Here is a 13,336-nt window from a genome sequence, read left to right on the forward strand (position 1 = left end):
CACTTTGAAATAATATCTGAACGTGTAGTTTTTTCCACGGTATGGGCGTTGTGTTCGTATTTTGCCATCTAGCGGCGACAGAATGCAACTATCGGACCATTTAAGGTGGCCTCCACGGAGACAAATAATAAATAATTATAAAAAAAAGCTCTATTATTACCCGTGACTCTTAACTCCCGCTTTTCGTATAATAAAGCAGGAAGTGTTTTTTTCCTCCGCTGTTCGTCACCTTCGTATTTACTGTGTAGTGTAGTTTGTTGAAGGACCCTTAGCTCTAGCGGAGGTGGCGGCAGCAACAATGTTTCGTGGTTTTCGAAAGGCAAACATTTCCGACATATCCAAGTTGTAGTCGCTTGTCTTGGTTCCCAAAACAATTATTTGTAAGCATTAACCAATTTTCTTGCACCGTTCGAGAGCTATTGAAGACAGAAATTCGGATATGCGAATATGAAACCAACTTTTGCCGGACTAAATGGGTCAAAAAAAGTATTAAAATGATCAAATTAATAACATGCGTTAATGTTTTAAGTTTAACAGCACTAGTACACATTAACCATGCTTTCCTTAAGGGGACAAGGCACATACAAGAAGTGTAAAGGCTGTTACTGCTGCAAAGAGGAATAAATTATCTACTGACACTCTCACAATTCAGCGGAAAAAGGTGGAATCACAAATATTAAGTATCACAACTCTGCACGAGACATGGTAACCTAACTAAATGAAAACACGTATATCACACCTCCATCGTGTGTGTGTATACCCAGACAGCGAGCATATATCGCTGGTCCACCATCGGACCACTCACATTACTGTCTTGTACAAGATGTAACTAATTTTTAATCCACAGAGACTTTTATTCTGGATAACGAACTAATACAAATATTACCTACAACTATGAGAGATATAATAATGAGTATAAGTCTGATATAAAATGATTATGCTAAAAATGTTGACACTGTGCCTGATTAAAATTATTTACAAAGGATAACAAAATAACCTAATGAAGGGAAAAAATGTAAATTGGACTGTGAATGGAAAAGTGCTAAAATTTGGCATTTTGTCTAAAATTCTGTTTAGTCACTAGTGGTGTGCCCAGAAAAGCTGTGCAAAAAACTAGTGGACCTCCAACTTTGCCCTCAGTGGGCCAACAGGATATTATATATATATATATATATATATATGAACTTACCTCCCTGTTGTTTTGCTCTGAGAATGAAGAGTACTTCTTTGAGCTTGCTGAAAAGGAAAGTGAAAGATTTTTAGGCCGAAACCCTGAATTTATAAAACTGGTTATCAGGTTGGATCATGCGTGAAAGACATATGACTCATATGTATGTTTTTAAAGGAATGATTCAAAACAATTTATGTTCTTGTTTCTTTATCTTGATTTGCTAACCCATAACATTTAGTATGTTGTTATTGTCCAACAATATTTAGTCAAAATGTACCATTATGTTTGGGAAGGCTTAAAGTGCCTGGGAAACTAAATCTGAGATTTATTTCTAATTTAATTGATCTGGTTCCTCTAGTGTAAATGTACAGATTATTTCATATGAATATTTTCCCAGTCTAAAAACATGTCTGCTGAATTTCACCTGCATTGGTGTCCTTTATGCAGAATGGGTGGTCCTAAAATGTGTATCGCTTAGGTCAGCTTTTCCAAGACCAATCAAAAGGCTAAAATGGACCCGCTATATCTTTGAGTGTGATAAATCTCTGGTTTGCTCCCACAGTCCAAAAACACATACAGGTATGTGGATTGGGAATGCAAGTGTCCAAAGTGTGAATGTGTGAGCATGTGATGTCATGTAATTTATTGGAGCCCAGTCCAGGGTGTGTTACTGCCTTTCAGCCAATGATTCCCAGTATGCTCCGGACCCACTGCAGCATTGAACTGGATAAGGGGTTACAGTCAATGAATGAATAAACTAATTAATCCTTCACATAAAACTCAAGTTTAGTATTATACAAAAAATCAGTGTATAAAATGTTTTCTCAGGGGCTTCAACACTATATGGTTGATTTTTTTTTGTGGGGATTTATTTGCATTATACCATAAGTCGAGTAAACATAAACATGCAGTTATTTGTCATTGCACAATGTACAATAAAATGTGTCTTCTGTATTTAACACATCGGTGGCAGTGAACACACATGGAGCAGCAGGCAGCCATCCCCAACACCTGCAGAGCAGTGTGGGGTAGGTGCCTTGTTCAAGGGTAGAGAGCTAACTAAACACAGACCTAATCAGAGACCTAGAGAGCCAACTAAACACAGACCTAAATAGAGACATAGACAACTAACTAAACACAGACCTAATCAGACCTAGAGAGCCAACTAAACAGATACTTGGAGAGCCAACTAAACACAGACCTAAACAAAGACCTAAACCGAGACCTGGAGAGTTAACTGAACACAGACCTCACTAAACACAGACCTTAAAAATTAACTGAACACAGACCTAGAGAGCTAACTGAACACAGACCACTGAACACAGACATAGAGAGCTAACAAAAACGCAGACCTAAACAGAGTCCTAGAGAGCTAATTAAACAGAGACCTAGAGTGCCAACTAAACACAGAACTAAACAGAGACCTAGAGAGCCAACTAAACACAGAACTAAACAGAGACCTAGAGAGCCAACTAAACACACACCTAATCAGAGACCTAGAGAGCCAACTAAACACACACCTAATCAGAGACCTAGACAACTAACTAAACACAGACCTAAACAGAGACCTAGAAAGCCAACTAAACACAGAACTAAACAGAGACCTAGAGAGCCAACTAAACACAGAACTAAACAGAGACCTAGAGAGCCAACTAAACACAGAACTTAAGAGACCAAGAGAGCCAACTGAACACATACCTAATCAGAGACCTAGACAACTAACTAAACACAGAACTAAACAGAGACCTAGAGAGCCAACTAAACACACACCTAATCAGAGACCTAGACAACTAACTAAACACACAACTGGACAGTTAACAAAACACAGACCTGAACAGAGTCCTACAATGTAAAAAAATATTCATAATTTAACGGTACTAAAAGATGTACTTTTTTTTTTACATAACATTTCCTTTCGTGAACATTACTGAGATTTATCGTAAATTCAAATCTTGCGCATACACTATGTGAATGTGCCCAACGGTCATTCTCTCCTCAGCACACACTCACTTCATTTTCCATTAACATTAATATTTTTTCTATTGTTAAGGAACTTTTTTTTTAATCAACACTTGTGGTTTCTGTAGTCCTTCCTTCAACATAATTCACTTATTTTGGTGGCACGTCTGTAGTAAATATCATCTTTTTTATACAAAATATACTATGGTTAAAATTAGCTATACCCTTCCTGGTTGTGTCTGAGCTGGAAGGCTTTAACTTTGATGATTTATTGGATTTGCAATCTTGCAAGTCTGTGTCATAGGAGGCTGCATTTTGATTTAAAGTTTTTTTTTTTTTTTTTTTTTTTTTACCTAAGCTTCATTAGAAACAGGCTTGGAAGCTGCAGTAATTCTGTACATTTCCAGGGCACTAGATCGCATACAGTGCTTGACAAGGTAATTGCACATTTGAAATATTGGAACAGAAAACATTCATTCGGACACGACTCAGTAACTTCTTCCCTTGGAATACTGCCTTGGTAGACAGCACTGCACCCATTTAGATGCAGCCTCTCTCTGCTCCTCCTGTTCTCTCTCCTTAACCTTTATCCTCCTCACTCCTTCTGTCTCTGCTCACCTTCCCAGTCACCTCCCTTTATCATCCTGACCCCTCTCTATATCATCCCGACCCCTCCCTTTATCATCCAACCCTCTCCCCACAGTTCACAATTTCTCTTTTCAGGTGCTGTTGCGGAACCTCATCCCAACCACTTCCTTCTGCTTCTGCGCTGCTCCCACTCTCCAAGCTTTTCAGCTTTTGCTCTCTCTCTTGAAGTGGTGCTGTGGACCTCCACCCCCTCTCTTGTATTTGCTTCTATGCTACTCCCAGTCTCTGACTTTCCAGCTCATTCTCTTTTCAGACACTGCCATGGACCTTCATCCTAATCCCCTCCTCTTTGTGTCATTGTGAGTTAACTAAATCACAGAACCTTGTTTTTATTGCATTTTTCAAAATGTCCCAATATTTCTGGAAATATTATTTGTGTGTAAATGGTACAGCAGGTTGTTTCACTATTACAAAGCTCCAGGGTCCTGGGTTTGCAGGGTTCAACTGCTGCAAATGTAAAACACATTGACATGTTTTCTGGCATGTATGATGTTTTATACAGCATTGATTTTATAACATTCATGGTGAAAAAAGTATAATGGGATTAAACAGCTTAAATAGTAGATACAATTCAGGTCAAACAATATTTGGCTAGTTTTAAAGGTAATAAAATAATGCATTGGAACACAGAACTCATTAGTCATACTATGAGAACTCATCATACAATCATACAACTTTTTGGTGAAATTAGCTAGTAAAACTGGCACATTCTTATCCAGGCTTATTGTTTCGGGTCCTCTTCTGAATGACAAATGCACAGATAAAGGTGGCAATTAAGAAGATCAGGAGATTGACAGAGAATAAAAGATATTTCAGCCATGGAAGAGCAGGATCTTGATGCTGATCTGAAAGTTAAGACATATGTAAACTAATAATAGACCATATTTTAGACCAAATGTATATAATACCTACAAGCTTTAAAAGTGTTATTTCACTCTTACACAACAGTCATGCACCTCAAGAAAAATGACTGCAGATTAGGCTAATTATTGTTAACAAATATGTCAAATTGTGGGATATAAAACATCATTGAGGAGACTCAGCATTTTAAAACATATTCTTGTATCTTTTATCTGAAGTGCCTACAGCTAAGTTGTATGGATGTTTTCGGATGCATGGTCATGGAAACTTTCTATGATTCTTTAAAAAACAAAAACAAACAAAAAAAAAACTAAAATTTTATATAAATATATATTATATATATTTTAAACTAAAATACTAAAATAAAATATTTTTTACCCACCAGTTCTTGCATTGATATACAGTGTAGTCCCATTGCCAGAAAATGAAGTCAGCTTCTCATTAACGAAGCAGGAGGCCATACAATACAGGGTGTCCTTGTCATTTACTGTGAGATTGTTAAGATTCATAGTACCTAAAGTACCCTGAGATTTAAATTTAACTCTGAATCTATATTTTTGTAGTATCGAAATATCTTTTTTTTTATTTCCATTGGTTACATTGACAATCATCCATGATATTCTGCACTTTGCTAGAATTTCTTGATTAGAACTAATGTTACATTGAAGAGTGGCTGTATCTCCATCTTCATACTTCTCTTTGGTCGACCACTGCACAATCCACACTCTGCCAAACATGGCACCTTGTAAACAAGATTTGTCCATAATAAGTTTGACAATAATTATGTTAACGTTTCAAAATAAATACAATTTTAGATAGTTAATATTAATCTGAAGCCCCTTTAACAAATCAAAAATCAATCTACTGAAAGTGATTATTATCAAAATAATAGCATTTAGCATTCTTACCCCACAGAGACATAAACAATAAAGACATCAGGGTTCTCATCCCGCTACACTCTGAGCTCTTATGTTTCCTGTCAAGGTTGGCAATATATAGGTAGTGAAATAACCACACGCTTGTCTCTCGGCAAAAAGTGAAATGTTGAACAAAAGAGATATGTGGGTGAATCCAAAAAGTTAAACAACATAGCATATACACATATATTATTTATTGTTTGTTTGTGATGGTAAATCACAAATAAAATGAAACTTGAGAAAATTGTTGTACATAATTCAAGTTATCTCATCATTACCAGTAGTCACCCAAGATATATTTAGTAAAAAATTGTACCATGGATTGATTTTTAAACAACAACATGTGTCACTCGGTAATAGTTTATGATCTCCACCTAGTTTGTAGTTTTGCATATGATTGCACATAAATATATATTTCCATCCCTATTCTGAAATAATGGCCATGGAAATTAGGATCCATTTTTTAGTTCATCAAATAGCTCTGAATCAGTTGACAACTGAAGTGTATATATGTTGACCTAATTTCTACTGAACATGAATGATATCCTGTTTAAGAGTGAAAAGAGGAAGTGGTTTACTTGCATGTGAAACAAGCACCTTTGTTCAACAAAATAATTTGAAAGATTAGCATTATTCTGTACACTGTGTTAGGTGTGTTTATTTTGTATGAGATATTTAATTTCTAGAACTTAAAAATTGCATTTGATACAATTAAGGTATAGGTCTCTGTGCTGTTGGAGGATTTTAAGAATTCATGACCAGATAAAGTTGTGGTTCATTCAAATGAACAAAAGGTTTTGACTGTAGCTAAAGCTGCAGTATGTAGTGATGAATTTCTTTTGAAATATAAGAGCACTTAAGAGTACATAAGAGAAAAATCTTATTTTAGTCCAGAGAGAAGTGTACCCAATGTTAAAAGTTCTAATCCGTTGCCTCAATATGAAAATCGTGAATGTTTTTATAGTCATCAGTTTGGACACCTTATTGCCACCACAAAAGTCGGCCTTCACTTACTGGTCAGGAGAAAGACCAATTCACAGTAACCCTAACCCTAGCAGCTCAATCCTTTGAAAGTATTTTTCCCTTTTCTAATGTAACGTCTTGTGGTTCATGTGTGTTGGTTCAAGGCATTGAACTGGGTATTGTGAAGGCTCCTTTACATACAACCCCAATTCCAATACAGTTGGGATTTTGTGTAAAACAAATAAAATCATAATATGATCATTTGCAAATCCTTTTCAACCTATATTCAATTGAATACACTACAAAGTCAAGATATTTAATGTTCAAACAGATAATTTTTTTTTTTTTTCAAATATTCACCCATTTTTAATTTGGGGCCTGCAACACATTCCAAAAAAGTTGGGACAGGGACATGTTTACCACTGTGTTACAGCACCTTTCCACACAATAAGTGTTTGGGAACTGAGGACACTAAACGTTGAAGCTTTGTAGGTGGAATTCTTTCCCATTCTTACTTGATGTACAACTTCAGTTGCTCAACAATCCAGGGTCTCCGTTGTTGTATTTTGTGCTTCATAATGCGCCACACATTTTCAATGGGAGACAGGTCTGGACTTCAGGCAGGCCAGTCTAGTACCCAAACTCTTTTACTATGAAGCCACTGTCAGCATTAATGGTGCCTTCACAGATGTGCAAGCTACCCATGCCATGGGCACTAACACATCCCCATACCATCAGAGATGCTGGCTTTTGAACTTTGCTCAGATAACAATCTGGACATTCCTTTTCCTCTTTCCTGCTGATCCTCTGCCTCATATTTGGAGCCAGATTCAGCCGTCATCAAGCCCATCGAGTCTCCTATTTCCCCATTTTCTGGCTAAACAGCTACGGGACTGCCTCGTATTTGAGGCTGCGTTCAGCCGTAGTCACACCTGCTTCCCCTCTCTGACTGCTCTAAACATTACGTTCTTTCCCACTCCATATCCACGTGTGGCCTCTGCTCTCACCCGCTACAACCAGCCTCCTGAGTGAACCCCCGCATCTGCCTCTGACACCTACATGTGCCACTGAGACTCCCCTTACCTCCATCTCAAGCTACACTCCTATGGGAATGACTCGTGTTTGGGGAACGCAAATCTACCATCGCCATGCCTGCTTTCCTACTGCTCCAACTGTTACAAACTCTGCAGTGCAGAACTGGCTTCTCCTGCTTCTCCTCCCACTATGAGCAGCATCCAGAATGAAACCCCACCTTTACCTCTGCTGCAGATGTGGCCTCGAACCTCCCGTTTCCTCTTTCTCCAGCTAAAACAGGTATGGGACTGCCTCATGTTTGGGGAATGTGATCATCCGTTGTTATGCCTGCTTCCCCACTGATCCCACTGCTACAAGCTTTTAAGTGTGCCTGCTCTCACACAGGCAGTTCTCCTGGTTCTCTTCCCACTGTGACCTGCGTGAAACCCCACCTCTACCTGTGCCACCAGCATGTAGCCTCGAGCTTCCCATTTCCTCTTCTCTGGCTGAACAGCCATTGTGTTCCTGTCAGGTGCTCCGAAACAACGTTGTCCTCGTCACTCATTCACAAGAGGAACCCTACTTATCTTTTGCCTCCACTGCCAGTGTACAGTCTTGTTGCTGATTTGCTCTCATCTCACTTCTCTCTTTATCATCCCATGCTCTACCCCTGCAGCAGCAGCTGCTCCATGCCTCACACTTTCCAGCTCACACCCCCTCCACAGGTGCTAGTGTGAGCCTGCCTTCTGCCCAGCACATTGGGCACTTGACGCAGTCTCCTTGCTGCACGGCTTCCTCATCGTCAATTTGTTCTCATCTCATCATCTCATCCTCCCAGCCTCTAAGTCGACATCTTGTGTGCTTTGTGGTTGTTCATCCCAACCTCTTTACTCTCAGCTGTGCCATACCCAGCTTCTAACTTTACAACTCACTTTCTCTATTCAGGTGCTGCTGTGGACCCTCGTACCGATCCTTCTCCTGCTGCACTTCTCCCAGCTTCCAGCTCATGCTCTCTCTTTTCAGGCACTGCTGTGGACCATCGTTCCAACCACACCCCTCTGCTGCTGTGCTGCTTCCACTCTCCAGCTTTCTAGCTCATGCTCTCTTTTCAGGTGCTGCCGTGGACCTTCATCCTATTCCCCTTCGCTTTGAGGCTGTCCCATACCCTGCATCTTCCTTTACAGCCCATCCTCGCTCCTGATGTGGACCTTTGTCCTAATCCCCTCCTCTTTGCAGTTTCGCTGCACCCTGCCTCTTCCTTTACAGCCCATCCTCTCTCGTGCTGCGGACCATTGTCCTGACCCCTTGTGTTGCTGTTGTGCTGCCCCCTGCCTCCAACTTCGCTTGTGCTCTCTCCTCAGAAGCTGCTGTGGACCTCCGTCCTTATGCCCTCTCCATCACAAACAAGTAGCATCCTGCGTCTACTGTACGGCTCATATTCTCTCCTGCTGTGGATCTAACTTCCTGCCTCTCTACTAGCAGCTATACTGCTCCCAGCCCTAGCTTTTCAGCTCGCACTTTCTCCTACCACAAACCTTCAGCCCCTCTTCTCTCCTTTTAGGCTACACCGTTCCCAACTTCTACTTTTTCAGCTCTCACTTTGTCCTCAGGTACTGCTGTGGACCTTTGTCCCATCCTCTCCTCTCAGTAGCTATGCTGCTCCCAGCTTCTAAGTTTCCAGCTAGTGCCACTGAGGGCCTTTGTCCATATCTCTCCTCTAGTGACCCCACTATACCCTACATCCTATGGTACAGTTTGCATTTCTCCTCCAGCTGGTTTGGGCCTTCAACCTGACTATACTGCTCCCAGCCCCTTATTTCCAGCTTATGCTCTATCTTCAGGCAATGCCTTGTACAAGCCCCCTGCCCGGCAATCCAGGCACCCGACACCATGTCTTTCCTGGATGTATTCCTTTAATTTGATTCACCCTCTCACATGCTGCCTTTCATCTGGCACTTGCTTTTCATCATCTAGGCATCTTTTCCATCCTTAAGTCAACTTTCTACCCTGCTACCATGCTTGATCTCTTCAGCACCATTCAGATTCTGTCTCTTTAAGGGTTTGCTCCCATGTGACAAGCTGCTTTCAACTGTCTCACTGTTCCTGCAGTGATGACTGTCATTTCCTCTTTTGGGGCTTTTTCTTTTGCCTCATCTATCATCCCTCAAGATAACCCTTCCATTTCTTATTTCCTATTTCTTTCCCTCAATGCCATGGGAATTGCACCATCACAACATACCTCCCAATTAAGGACATCTTAGTTCATTATTGCTGTTCCTCTGTAGTATTTGACATTCATGGCAGCTATTAATCCACTTCCTGCTGGCCCGATGAGCTTAGCTGTCTTAAGATCAATTCTGACACTATTGCTGCTGCACTTTGAGGACTTGAAATACCAGTTGTGCCATCGTCCTCCACGCTCAGTGAAAAAGTCATGTGAAACAGTCATGTGAAAAAGTTAGGACACCTCATGAAATCCTTTGTCTTTTTTGAGCATTTTTAAACACATGGACATATGAGCTTCATTTGAAAATATTGAGAGATGGAGCTTATATAACTAAACAAATAAAACTGAAGAATTACTTATAAAAGCTAAGTAGTTTTGCATATGATTGCACATAAATATATATTTCCATCCCTATTCTGAAATAATGGCCATGGAAATTAGGATCCATTTTTTAGTTCATCAAATAGCCCTGAATCAGTTGACAACTGAAGTGTATACATGTTGACCTAATTTCTACTGAACATGAATGATATCCTGTTTAAGAGTGAAAAGAGGAAGTGGTTTACTTGCATGTGAAACAAGCACCTTTGTTCAACAAAACAATTTGAAAGATTAGCATTATTCTGTACACTGTGTTAGGTGTGTTTATTTTGTATGAGATATTTAATTTCTAGAACTTAAATTGCATTACAAATTATTAAGGTATATTCCTTTGTGCTTTTGGAGGATTTTAAGACTTCATGACCAGTTAAAGTTGTGGTTCATTCAAATGAACAAAAGGTTTTGACTGTAGCTAAAGCTGCAGTGTGTAGTGATGCATTTCTTTTGACATATAAGAGCACTTAAGAGCACATAAGAGAAAAATCTTATTTTAGTCCAGAGAGAAGTGTACCCAATGTTAAAAGTTCTAATCCGTTGCCTCGATATGAAAATAATGAATGTTTTTATAGTCATCAGTTTGGACACCTTATTGCCACCTTAGAAAAGTCGGATTTCACTTACTGGTCAGGAGAAAGACCAATTCAAAGTAACCCTAACCCAAGCAGCTCAATCTTTTGAGAGTATTTTTCCTTTTTCTAATGTAACGTCGTGGCTCAGATGAGTTGGTTCAAGGCATTGAACTGGGTATTGTGAAGGCTCCTTTACATACAACCCCAATTCCAACAAAGTTGGGATGTTTTGTAAACAAATAATATCAGAATATGATAATTTGCAAATCCTTTTCAACCTATATTCAATTGAATACACTACAAAGTCAAGATATTTAATGTTTAATCCATTTTTAATTTGGGGCCTGCAACACGTTCCAAAAACATTGGGACAGGGACATGTTTACCACTGTGTTACAGCACCTTTCTTTTTAACAACACTCAATAAGCGTTTGGGAACTGAGGACACTAAACGTTGAAGCTTTGTAGGTGGAATTCTTTCCCATTCTTGCTTGATGTACAACTTCAGTTGCTCAACAATCCAGGGTCTCCGTTGTTGCATTTTGTGCTTCATAATGCGCCACACATTTTCAATGGGAGACAGGTCTGGACTGCAGGCAGGCCAGTCTAGTACCCAAACTCTTTTACTATGAAGCCACTGTCAGCATTAATGGTGCCTTCACAGATGTGCAAGTTACCCATGCCATGGGCACTAACACACCCCAATACCATCAGAGATGCTGGCTTTTGAACGTTGTTCAGATAACAATCTGGACATTCCTTTTCCTCTTTCCTGCTGATCCTCTGCCCTATATTTGGAGCCAGATTCAGCCGTCATCAAGGCCATCGAGTCTCCTATTTCCCCATTTTCTGGCTAAACAGCTACGGGACTGCCTCGTATTTGAGGCTGCGTTCGGCCGTAGTCACACCTGCGTCCCTCTCTGACTGCTCTAAACATTACGTTCTTTCCCACTCCATATCCACGTGTGGCCTCTGCTCTCACTCGCTACAACCAGCCTCCTGAGTGAACCCCCGCATCTGCCTCTGACACCTACATGTGCCACTGAGACTCCCATTACCTCCATCTCAGGCTACACTCCTATGGGCCTGCCTTGTGTTTGGGGAACGCAAATCTACCATCGTCATGCCTGCTTTCCTACTGCTCCGACTGTTACAAACTCTGCAGTGCAGAACTGGCTTCTCCTGCTTCTCCTCCCATTATGAGCAGCATCCAGAATGAAACCCCACCTTTACCTCCGTTGCAGACGTGGCCTCGAACCTCCCATTTCCTCTTTCTCCGGGTAAAACAGGTATGGGACTGCTTCCCCACTGATCCTACTGCTACAAGCTTTTAAGTGTGCCTGCTCTCACACAGGCAGTTCTCCTGGTTCTCCTCCCAATGTGACCTATGTGAAACCCCACCTCTACCTGTGCCACCAGCATGTAGCCTCGAGCTTCCCATTTCCTCCTCTCTGGCTGAACAGCCATTGTATTCCTGTCACGTGCTCCGAAACAACGTTGTCCCCGTCACTCATTCACGAGAGGAACCCTACTTACCTCTTGCCTCCACTGCCAGTGTACAGAGCCCCTGCACAGCAATACAATGGCACAGTCTCCACACTGGATGGCTTTCTTGTTGCTGATTTGCTCTCATCTCATCATCCCACTTCTCTCTTTATCATCCCACGCTCTACCCCTGCAGCAGCAGCTGCTCCATGTCTCACACTTTCCAGCTCACACCCCCTCCACAGGTGCTAGTGTGAGCCTGCCTCCTGCCCAGCACATTGGGCACTTGACGCAGTCTCCTTGCTGCACGACTTCCTCATCTCATCATCTCATCCTCCCAGCCTCTAATTCGACATCTTGTGTGCTTTGTGGTTGTTCGTCCCAACCACTTTACTTTCAGCTGTGCCATACCCAACTTCTAACTTTACAACTCACTTTCTCTATTCAGGTGCTGCTGTGGACCCTCATACCGATCCTTCTCCTGCTGCACTTCTCCCAGCTTCCAGCTCATGCTCTCTCTTTTCAGGCACTGCTGTGGACCATCGTTCCAACCACACTCCTCTGTGGCTGTGCTGCTCTCACTTTCCAGCTTTCTAGCTCATGCTCTCTTTTCAGGTGCTGCCGTGGACCTTCATCCTATTCCGCTTCGCTTTGAGGCTGTCCCATATTCCCAATATTTTTGTCCATTACATTTTACAATGAAAGTAATTATTTCAGATTTATTTGTTTAGTTATATAAGCTCCATCTCTCAATACTGTTCAAATGAAGCTCAAACATCCACATCTTTAAATATGTTTAAAAAACAAAGATTTTCATGGGGTGTCCTAACTCTTCTACATGACTGTATATAGAAGAAAACAAAAGGCTGGGTCACTGAATTATTATCCAAATATAAAGAAGAGACTATGATAAATGTTACCTCAACAACGTTCAACACATTTCTGTTCAAGGCTCCAGTAAAACACTGAGCTGCTCACTGCAGTGAATGGTGGACCTACATCACTGAAGTGGTGCAAGTGTCCCAATTCACACAAAAAATAATAAAGAAATGCTCATTTCTTCAAAATGAGCCTGTCTTTGTTAACGCCTTTCTGTTTTGCCTATAAAGCTTATTTAGTAAAATGCATGCACTCCCAATGG

General features: G+C 40.8%; 1 protein-coding gene and 1 long non-coding RNA gene across 2 annotated transcripts in view; both read right to left on the reverse strand.

Moving 5' to 3' along the window:
* LOC136704904 (uncharacterized) overlaps nucleotides 1-1,231 on the reverse strand; it is a 42,626-nt gene extending 41,395 nt beyond the window's left edge. Inside the window, exon 1 of the mRNA XM_066678172.1 lies at nucleotides 1,190-1,231. The gene's annotated coding sequence lies outside the window, so the exon portion shown is untranslated. The remainder of the gene's footprint in view (nucleotides 1-1,189) is intronic.
* Nucleotides 1,232-4,261: 3,030 nt separating this feature from the next.
* On the reverse strand, nucleotides 4,262-5,601 carry LOC136668922 (uncharacterized). The gene is made up of 3 exons (XR_010795603.1): nucleotides 5,548-5,601; nucleotides 5,022-5,381; nucleotides 4,262-4,623 (listed from the first exon to the last, which is right to left on the reverse strand). It is a non-coding gene; the product is annotated as an uncharacterized lncRNA (long non-coding RNA).
* Between the last annotated feature and the right edge of the window lie 7,735 nt (nucleotides 5,602-13,336).

The sequence above is a fragment of the Hoplias malabaricus genome, chromosome 1 (genome assembly GCF_029633855.1).
Source record: "Hoplias malabaricus isolate fHopMal1 chromosome 1, fHopMal1.hap1, whole genome shotgun sequence".
Taxonomy (NCBI): Eukaryota; Metazoa; Chordata; class Actinopteri; order Characiformes; family Erythrinidae; genus Hoplias; species Hoplias malabaricus.